Genomic DNA, 10,897 nt, shown 5'->3' with positions numbered 1-10,897 from the left:
TTTATAGCAGTAGATGATAACTGGCTCATAGAGCGTTTTTCTATTGAGTATCGTAAACCGAAAACCAAAGTTATCACAACAATCAATCAGAAGATTAGAGAACTCAAAGTAAAACCACGCAAATTGCCCAAAGCGCAGGAAAACACGGGTGTCCAAGTCGTGATTGGCTTTAGGTTTGCATCTGATTGGATGAGAGAGTGGTGCGAGTTCTTTGCACCACTCATAGAGCGGAGTGAGGCAAATCCAAAGCAATCCCTGATTACTTAGCTTTCTACACCCCATTCAAAACGGTTCTGTTTTGAAAAGCACACAACCAAAAATTCGTTGTTCAACTGAAAAATATGACTTGCAAGCATTCAATAAACCCACATTTTAGACTACTGGATGAATATCAACAAATGTTATCTTGATTTAATTTTTTGCTCTAATATGGATATGATTTATGGAAAAATACCTTTAGCGTAAGTCTGAATAGTTGTGGACGATTTCAGAGACTATATTCATAGCCGTAAATACACTTAATTACATTTTATCTTGGTAATAAAAGTAATCTAATCTCTCACTCGAAAAAGTTTCTTGCTTTCCAAATATGTCAGTTTGTCAACATATCTATGTTACTTGAATCCAAAACTCCTTTCCACTACAAAGGTGATATCCAAGGTTGCTCTTTCCACCAGTAAGAGATTGTTAAAGGAAGGTTTTACAAACAAACGAAATGAATCATTTTTGATATGCAAATAAGTAATTTTAGAATAAAAATCCTGAGTAAATGAACACTTTTACACTGTTTAAACCGGTGCCTTCGAGACCTTTATTGATTTGTTACTGCCAACATGGAAACGTAGCCACATGTTAACAGCGAGGCAAATGTAAGTGTACTCTTTCTTTCCCATACTAACACATTTGACGGGTTTCCTAGCATGTGACAATTTTCTAACAAGGTCACATTTCTTTCAATGTTTCTCAAACAAAAGACAAAAAAAAACAATTTAAAGGTGAAACAGGAGACAAAACAACACAACACAAAAAGTTGTACGGTTAGCGAAAGGCAAGGGTGCCCGAAAGAAAAATGAAGACATTGAAATGATATGAAAATTTGGTATAGTTTGAAATATTTCTGCAGTTGATCTTATTCGGCGTTATCATAACTTTAAGATGTCGGGGCGATGCTCTTTTCACTTGCCCTTTATTCTTAAAAGATCAGTTTCAGTTACAGTCATCGTCTTACTTTGAATTGATGAGTGTTAAAAAAAAAGACATTTCTTTACGTCGGTCCAATTTCCACATGCAATGGCTAATGACATCGATTTTCACAACAAAGGGCACTATTCAAAACATGTGGGGTCAACCAAAGCAATCAGCTTCGTTCAAAACCCCCTACATTCGTAGAATCAAGTTCCATAAACTTTCTTAAACAGAAAAACAACCTTAGTCCTGCAAGTCCTATGGCAAGTTTTGTCAACTAGAAGAAATGTAGCAAACGTGATAATCTATGAAATCTATAATAAGTATCACCTTGGTTCAAAGGTCACGTTTTACTTCATTGTCGTCCATATTGTTAACATGTGGTTTCATTCTTGTGGAAACGTGATATAGTTTGGGAAACTCTTTGGTATCGTTTTACAGAGTGGATTGAGCTTTGTAACGTTTTTCCCGACACAGTTTAAACTCTTTGAAGTCTTTCGAAGCTTTCAGCGTCTTCGAAATCCCGCGATATTAAGGTAAAACAAAAACACAGCATAGTGACCTTGGTGCTGGCATACGATCATGATTTGTCCAGTTTAATCCCAATTTATGATATCAAACTCTCCCCACAAATTGCCGTACATTTCTTGTAATTCAAACCCAGAGAATGTGGTATCAAATCGAACACTATCCTCTTAGTTGATAGTTTACTTTCTTCTCGTTGTCTTTCTGCTTGACAATTTAATGCAACTTTAAGGAGAAATTCCCTTTGGGCCACTCCTGATAGTGACAGGGCTGTTAAGCCCATAGTCTGGAGTCAGTTCCCGATCATATTTTGTTCACAAGTTAGTGTTTCCAAGAAACTAAACAAGACAAACATCAATTCTAAAAATCAGTCATAAACCCCTTCAGGTGGCTGGTTGATGGAAAGGTGACTTTCTACACTAGTATTTTTTCAGCTAGATTTTTCTCTTTTCAACAGAAATAATAGAAGGACAAATGTTTATATAAGTGGGGGTTATTACCTTGTATATGTACCACGTGATAAAAAAATAGCCAGTAGTATCATGCAAAGATTAATGGGGGAATTATAATAAAGAAAAAAAGGACGTGCTGAGTACATTCTTGAATGAATTTTTAGCCGGTGTCACAGCGGATTTGGACCCCCCCCCCCCCTTCGCAGATTTGGACCCCCCTACCAAACTTTCCTTTTAAGCATCCTTTGTATCATAATTGGTAACTAATTCTATTTGCAAGCTTTTTTGTCGATGTTCTTTTCAACTACAACACAACATTCCTCAATAAAGGTTAAAAAAAAAACAGCCATTTCGTCCCAATTCTACCGCATTTGTTTTAGCGATCGTACAGTATACGCAAGAATTAGATGTGAACAAACTACTCCATTCAAACTCTTGAAATTGCTACAATAGATCTTTGCTTCTTCTAATGCGAATCAACATTGGTACGAAACGTCATAACAATAGTGGAGACTATTGCGCTCAGTCACAAAAATAATTAAGTCTCATTTTCTAAAATAATAACATTAAACAGTTTTTGAACAAAAACGAACAAACTACTCCTAATACAAGTCGTTCGTAAAGCCTACAATAAGTAAAAAATGATTCTATTCTGAACTATTGGAACTCTCAGCTTATTTTCAGATACAAATCAACATTAACGTCAATGTCTTAAGAGACTATCTTATTTTCTTATTTTCTAATTTTAACGATTATTAGCTGTTGAGGGATCCGAAATAACACCTTAACAATTTCGAAGACGTCTAGAGTCTGGCAATCTGCAGACAATGCAGGGCCACTCGCCCTCCGGGGCAGTCTTAAATCCCTCGCAGCTCATGTGTAACCATTTCTCGCACAACTCGCACTGTACCACGTCGTCCCAACACTCGGGCATTGAACAATGACAAAACAAATTAGTGTCACAAGTTTGTCTCTTATTGAATCCAATGATGTTCGACTATCGCGGAAAAGGTTCAAAAACTACCTTTCTCCAGACATTAAACTAAGCTCTTGCCCATTTTCCCTTGGTCAAAAGAAAAATCCCACGGGATACCAGTTCGTATGCATTAACGATACGCATGTTTTGAATTAAAACATACTTTAGTACGCACTGGAACGTAAAGTATCATCCATTTTTACTAGAACGTTAAGCATGATGTTTCACTCAGTTTTGTTGGGGGGTCCATATCCGCTGGCGGATTTGGACCGGGGGGTCCATATCCGCTAGCGGATAGTAGGAGTGGCTTTGGGTATTTCAGCCCCAATTTGGAAAAAATAAAAGTTATTGGTATGTTTTAAACATCAGAACACCTGAGAGAACACTGCAAATGTAGTAAAAGTATTTTTTAGCATCCAGAGCAAAAAGAAGAATGTGAGGCAGTGAAAAGACTGAGTTTTCAACGCCATTAGTCGTAAAAGCTGTCACCAGCTTATTATTGAACTCACTAAAATTTACCTGGAAGGCATTAATTTTCTTTTGTCGCGAAACTCGTTAAATTGAAAACTTTGAAGCGACGTACGATGAATCCTGAAACTGGAGTTTGAGTCCATTGGCAAACTATGCCAGCTGGTTTCATGAGCAGATAAAGCGCTGACGAAATTTGACATTTTTTAAATTTTAAGTGGATGCAAAAATCGAGACAAAAATTCGTCATGACGTGAAGTCCTATACTTAGGAAGCGGCTAGAGCACTTAAGAAGTAGGGAGAAACACGAGACGTAGTCGCGTGTTTCTCCCTACACTTCTTTCGTTCTTTAGCCGCCTCCTGCGTGCTTTACAACAAAACAGAGCACAGTCAAGGCTTTTCTATTTGTTTTATAATAAAGAATCCGTTAAATTCCCCACGTATTACTTTCAATGTTCAAAAGAAACTTTATTTCCAAATCGAACAACACTGCCGTCAGTGTGCTCTATACTCTCATAAAGCCTCCTGCGTGCTTCAAAACAGGTGAAATCTTTATCTTCATGAGTCAAGTCAACCATTTCAATAAAACTTGTCTTTGTACTTTTAGAACTCTGAGGACAACATGACAGAATTTGAAGAAAAAAATTGGAATGTGTTGGTGTATAATATAAGCACTTTGCACTTCTCTAGATTACAGGGTCTTCTTAATTCTTTCATTCACTCCACATAGTTTGTTAAAAAAATTAAAATGTATAATTTCATTTAATCTTTTTTAAAATGTTTAGTGTCTACCAGTGGACGACAAAAGCTTCTGGTAACTGGCTACATTGATATAAGCGATTATGCATCGGTATCGCAGAGGTCATGGGTTCAAATCCCGTACAGGCCTGGATTTTTTTTCAGGCCTTATTTTCACTACCGCTGAAGTAGTGTTCATTACTGCGAAGATCGCTTTCATACTCACGTCTTAATCCGCAGTTCAAATATATGACTTTCATATATTCACAGTCGTTTATAGATGATTATATCAGTAAGAAGCCCAGGAAATTTGGTGTGACGGTTACCCTTAAGCCAGCAATAACAATGTTCTCTCTGAAAAAATTGAATTTGAATTATCCTCTGTTATCCAGGAGGACTGTTCCCCTAGGTAGGTATTTTTCAATCACTGCCGTTTTTAATGAGTAAATAATTCTAAATTTAATATGCTTCCTCCAATATAGCATTCAAAGGTCATACAAGTACCTTGATATTTTAATTTTGTGGAGAGAAATGATTTGCATCTTGAACAACTTCAATAAGAAAAATTACTCTTGAAGATCAAGGGGGATCCTGACAACTTTCACAGGGGGTCCAAATTGTGAGAGAACATTGAAAATATTTTGCACCAAATTGCTTCTCAGTTGGTTTGTGTGCACCCCCCCCCTACCTTCATGTATCTACCTATCACCTACTGTTGAGTAGTAATATGTGACCATATTGACACAAGAATCTCTGTGTCATACAAATGGGATGGGGAGGGATTCTGAGAGATTTTCTGCGTTAGACAAGTAGTGCAAAACCCACAGGTCTTAGGGGGGGGGGGGGGTTTCTGATATGTCACTAAGTATTATCAGTCAGTCAAAGATGACTAATTTAACTAATTCAATAAGCCAATATTATCTTATGAAACAAAAATAAGGGACCACAACAAAAATGGGAGAACACAACTGTAGTTCAATGAGAAAAATGTACAGATATGTTAATTTGGAGCTCCAGATTACTTTGTGTGTTAATAAGAATTTTTACCCGGACACGATTCTTGGTCGTTTTTATTACTGAAATATCAATGTGTCTCCTTTCTCTGTTTGAGGCATTGTCCGCTCAAACAGATACTATGGGTAATAGACAACCTTCTAAAATGTAGGTGCTGTAAGTTTTCACACTCAACATTATGGCTATTGGGGAAATAATACAATGTATGGATTTTTTTTATATTTTTATTTTTAGACTCAGAAGCCGAGTGGGAGAGTTTAAATCAAGACTGGCTCACGCTTGCTAAGTTCCGTTCAGAGGTCATGAAAAAAAGAAGACCTTCTTTCTTTGTAAGTTAAATAGGAATACATAGAAACCTATTTCACCTATGAAAAAAAAAAGTTGACAATTAGGACATGGTAATTGAATTAATACAGATCCAAAGAATTATTGTGAGAAATGGAAGGAAAATTATTCAATACCATGCATGTTTCTTTTTTCGGATTCACCTGTATGACTCCGGTGTGATTCTGAAGGTTTGATTGTTGTTGTTGTATTTTTTGTTTTCCAATTCCTTTTACTAAACATAGAGGAAGAGTGGACCAATCTCAGGGCAAAGTCAAGAAAAACCAATGCAATTTTGGGTTACTTTCGGCGTTCAATTGGAAATTTTTCAAATGCCACTAAAAGTAATTTTTGTGTTATTTCCATACATTGTCACCAACGTAGTGATTTCAATAATCTATTCGGTGTTTTATTTGATGACCGAATAGAACATCAAAGATTATTTTATTTAAAATTAGCAGTAGAAATACCCAATGCTGTTTTCATTTTTTCTTTTCAGGCTGAGATGAATTTCGGCAAAAATTTTGTTAATACCTTTTGTGGCTTTTGTCATTTAAAAGAAAGTCACTGAGTGTAATATTTAGACAAACTCTCATCATTCAGAAATAGAGATATATTAGATGACATATTTGGCATCTTGATTGTAAATAAATGTTTTTTTCAACAGCATGATATGCGCCGTTGTGAACAGTTAAATGAATAATTTTTTCCACCTTTTTTATACTGTTTTATAGAAATGGTATTTCTGACGAATGAGTCTGCGAATAAGGCAGAAATAAATATTTTGTCGGCACGAGATACGACAAGGCCTGGGCCTTAGGCCCGAGCATCATGGGTAATGATGCAGTGGTATATAAGGGAAAGTATAGCACGTGATGTCCATCTAGGCCTCAGAACCAACCGTTCACCTCTGGCTGATGACAAATTTATTTTAGTTTGAAAACATATTTTCTTTAGCTGTGAAGCCTCGTAGGATGGGCTGCCAACTGCTCTGAGTTTGGGCCATGGTTCCTACCCAGATTTCCTGTCATGTTTTTCCCCAAAGGGGTTTTTTCTGGCAGGTTTTTTCTGGCCTCTGTATAACCGTAGTTATGTCCTTGTAAGCGGTTGCCCATCTCTGTTAATCCAGACTTGGTGAAGTTTGCATTTTAGTAATGTATACCTTTTTTTTTTTTAATGTGCAAGGAATTGACTGTATATCAGGATTATATATGGTATATCAGTTGCGAATATATGTATGTATGCATTCCCCGGGCTATATATGCCTCGGGTTGGTTCTCGGCAGGCTTCCCTAAATAAACTTATTTGGTGTACACTACTGTGTTATTTGTTGTGTAGTGGAGACAAAATCTCGTATTTTTTATAAAACTCAAAGATTCCTTACGCTCGAAACTTTTCTGTAATTTAGCATGAATGCGTAATTGTACAACAAGTGAATTTTTGCTTAATTTTCGCGACGGTGGGATGAAAATTAGAACTCATACAAATTAGTTTCATGAACGCCTGCGTAACCTTAGTTAGCGGATGATGTTAATATCGGCGCTGATGTTGGACTAACACAAAGACAGAGAGACTGGGACACAGTCAGTATGACGTCATTCTAAGCTCAGAGCATATGCGCATCAAAATGTTTGACTTGATGTTGGATCTTTGACTCATTGCTGTGAATTAGTTAGCATTAAAATTGCCGTACCGTGGCGTCAAAAAAGGAAATAAAATTAATATACTTATAAATAACCTTTGCTGATCTTAAGCTCATGATGTTTTCTTTTACACAATTACTAGTAAGCGTAAGCAAAATAGCTTGAGGATTGCGCTCTCTCCGCGGGTGCGAGGTAACAATCGGGAATCTGGAACAGACGTTTCTAGACGCGGACGGCGATCATAAGGAAAGTGCATTCCCTTCTAGTTCACTTTGTCATAAATCAATCTATCGGAAGTTCGCGTCTTACATTAAATGCAACGGGCGAAAGACCTATGGCAAGGGCCATGGCCCTAACTTAACCTTCAGCTGTGCCCAAGGTCTTGTTATTTCAAATTTTTACGCGTGGCTATTCCAATAAATGGCGCGAGAGATCAGGTTGTGTTCTTGGGAGGGGATACCTCTATGAACCAAGGAGTATTCTTAGAGTGAGGTACTAACAAATGACAAAATGCACAATTTTCTGCTCATCTTCGTCTGATAATTTTTGATAATACTCTCATGGTTGCCTCGAAAACCGCGTTCAATGGAAGACCCTCCAGTTCAACATGCTTACCTGTCGTCAAACCGAAATGGTTTAAAAGCTACGCACTATAAGATGGCTCATACCTGTAGGGAATATATGGGGAAATACCTCCTCCCCACCCCATGGATATGGGCGGCACGTGCTTCTAATTTTGCATCAATGAAATAGTTCCAGTTGTGAAGCAGGCGCCATGTTTCGTTTCCTAAAGGCTACGGACAATGTCGAGCACTTCAAACATTTCAAAATCAAATAGCAACACGTCATATTGAAAAAACAAAAACTGTCTATTTCCTTTTTAAGTTGAAAACGAAACGCAGAACAATCCTAAACTTGGACTGCCACAGGCATCCCACGTAACAAACGCTGACCGGTACTATCAGCTCGCGTCATATGATATTTATTTTTATGACATAGATATCTCGATGAAACACCACAACTTCCATAATCAGAGGGGATATCCTTACCGCGTATCGTGTTGATTAAATGTCACAGCCATTCGTTTCGTCCTCTAACGTCCTTTCATGGGTCTGAAAAATTGAGAATGGAATACTTTCATACATACATACATACATACCTACATGCATACATACATAATACTTTATTGCATAGCTCCCCCTTAGGGGCTCCTCCGCCATATATGAATATTAAAATACCGAGTTACAAAGAAAAAAGAAAAAAAACTATTTACAGATAAAATATAGATTACAAAAACAGCTTACATTTCGATAATAAAATAGTATGTTATGATGTATGAATTGAAATATTTATTAAAAATTTTATTTCCAAAAAGGTTAGGGCTTTTTGTTTTTCTGATCTCCTTTGGTAAAGAGTTAAATACTTTTACCCCACGGCAGGCAAAAGCCCTTTGGCCAGTCGAGATCCTACACTTGGGCAACCTGAGGTCGTTCTTTTGCCTGGTATCTCCTTAGTGAATGTCAGAACGGTGTGATAATCTTGTAAGCATATCGCGTGATACTTTATTTTCTAATTTAATAATTTTCTCCTTTTTTTGTCCCAATACATTCCTCTCAGGTTACAGAATCCTAAATTAGCAAATTAACGATATATTGTGCAAATTCTACAATTTTTTTTGACGCTCAATCGACGGCCATTTTGAAAACGGTCCGTTTCAGGTCACTTGATGTGATACGTCACACGTGTGTAAGGCAATGAAAAGCTTCATGTCAAGACATGAAGGTAACAATTTCGTCCCGGCTGTTCAGCTGCTGCCGAAATTTACGAGCGGAAAAAAAAATGTTCCATTCTTTTAAAGGTCACCATTAAGAGACTATGAAATACGAAGTGAGAAATAAAGTGACGAAGGCTGAATAATCAAAACGCGACAGATCGCATGTCTGTATTCAGAGCCATAAGTAATTTGCACGCCATTCCAAACAGTTGTAAAAATTTATATGTTCCCATAATTTTTTCCTCTGAACCATTATCGAGTCCTATGCTTAAAGAAACGTTTTAATCCAAGCTGAAAAGTATTTGACTTTAGATTTGTCCGGTGTATATCACTGTGTCCTCTGGCCCATCGGTTCAGGAATGAGCGTGTTTAAACACAAAGTGTTGTCGCGTATTATAGGAGGTCGCCATCTGGTTTCGTGAACGAAACTCTTCTTCCACGTTCCGGAAATGTACAAGATTTATCCTTTTTTAATTTCTTTAACGGAAACTAGTGAGCAGCGCAAAGGAAGACTTCCTACTCTTGTAACTTTTGGTTACTTCTTTGGACGCGTTTCGTCGCTAGATGAGAGTTACAACTAACACTGAGCAGCATATATAGCACATTCGTGTGCCTAACTTAACTTAATGGAAGTGAATAATGACAGAAACATGCTGTAAACGAGTGTTACACGAAACGCCTTTTTATGAGCGTCACACTCAAGCGTTGTTTCTCATTTGCGACCGGAAACATGATGAAATCAATCCTGACCGAAAGGCTACTCGTTTCAAAAATGTACCAATGTCAGCTGAATGAACAGTAAATTACTCGCGCTCGTTTATCGTAAATAAAGTAAGCCGACGGCCTGAGAGAGGAAATCATTAAAGCACATATCATGGGACTACCCTTCACCCGCCGTTTAAAACGCAAAGCTTTGGTAAAAAAAAAAGGAACCGAGTCCGCGACAAACTCGTGCTACGGAAATAACAAGCACGTAATGTTTCTCAGATTACATCTGGCTTCTGCCTGCAACTGTCCACTGTAACACCCTCCAAATTTTTATTTTTGACCACATCCACCTCTTGGCAAAAGATGTTTTGTTCCTCCCTCCACATTGATTGGCAGTTTCCACACTGACATCTTATAATAAAAAAATCAGTAAAGTAGCAATTTTTTCACGATGTTAAATAGAAAAAATAGAGAGCACAACTTGTATGATTGGTTTCACCGAAAGGAACAGTTATCAGCTCTGACAGATAACTACAACTTAGGCTATTTTACTTCATTTACAATTCTGCGAGTGCTATTTTTTTGCTGTAACGTGTTTTAAAATAAAAGCCGAGAAATCTTCAATCGTTTGCCAAATTCAACACAGGAACACTTAAAACTGATTCAATTCAAGTTCAAGTTCAAGTTCAAGTTCAAGTTTATTATTTCACACTGTTTACAGAAAAAATAACTTAACATAACATGATCTACAATGATATAGAAAAAATACAAACAGAAATTAACTAGAAGAAAGAATATTTAATCGTGTACAGAGACCAAAGTAGCCAATAAGCTTTCGAATTGGTCACTGTCATGTGTAGATATAAGTTGGGGTTCGCCGCATGTTAAGTATAATTTAAATTAATAGTTACATTAAGGACGATATTGTTATCGTAAGAGAAGAAAAACATACATAAATGCAAGTTAGAATAAAAGGAACATTGCACATTGTGAAGCAGAATCAATCGCGTGTGAACGTGTATAATCCATCCAATTTACATCCACATGCGTGTATGTTAATATTTTCAGTCTGTTAAAACTTAGCTTCGGA

This window comes from Pocillopora verrucosa, chromosome 3 (genome assembly GCF_036669915.1).
Source record: "Pocillopora verrucosa isolate sample1 chromosome 3, ASM3666991v2, whole genome shotgun sequence".
Classification (NCBI taxonomy): domain Eukaryota; kingdom Metazoa; phylum Cnidaria; class Anthozoa; order Scleractinia; family Pocilloporidae; genus Pocillopora; species Pocillopora verrucosa.
This window is presented reverse-complemented; position numbering follows the sequence as displayed.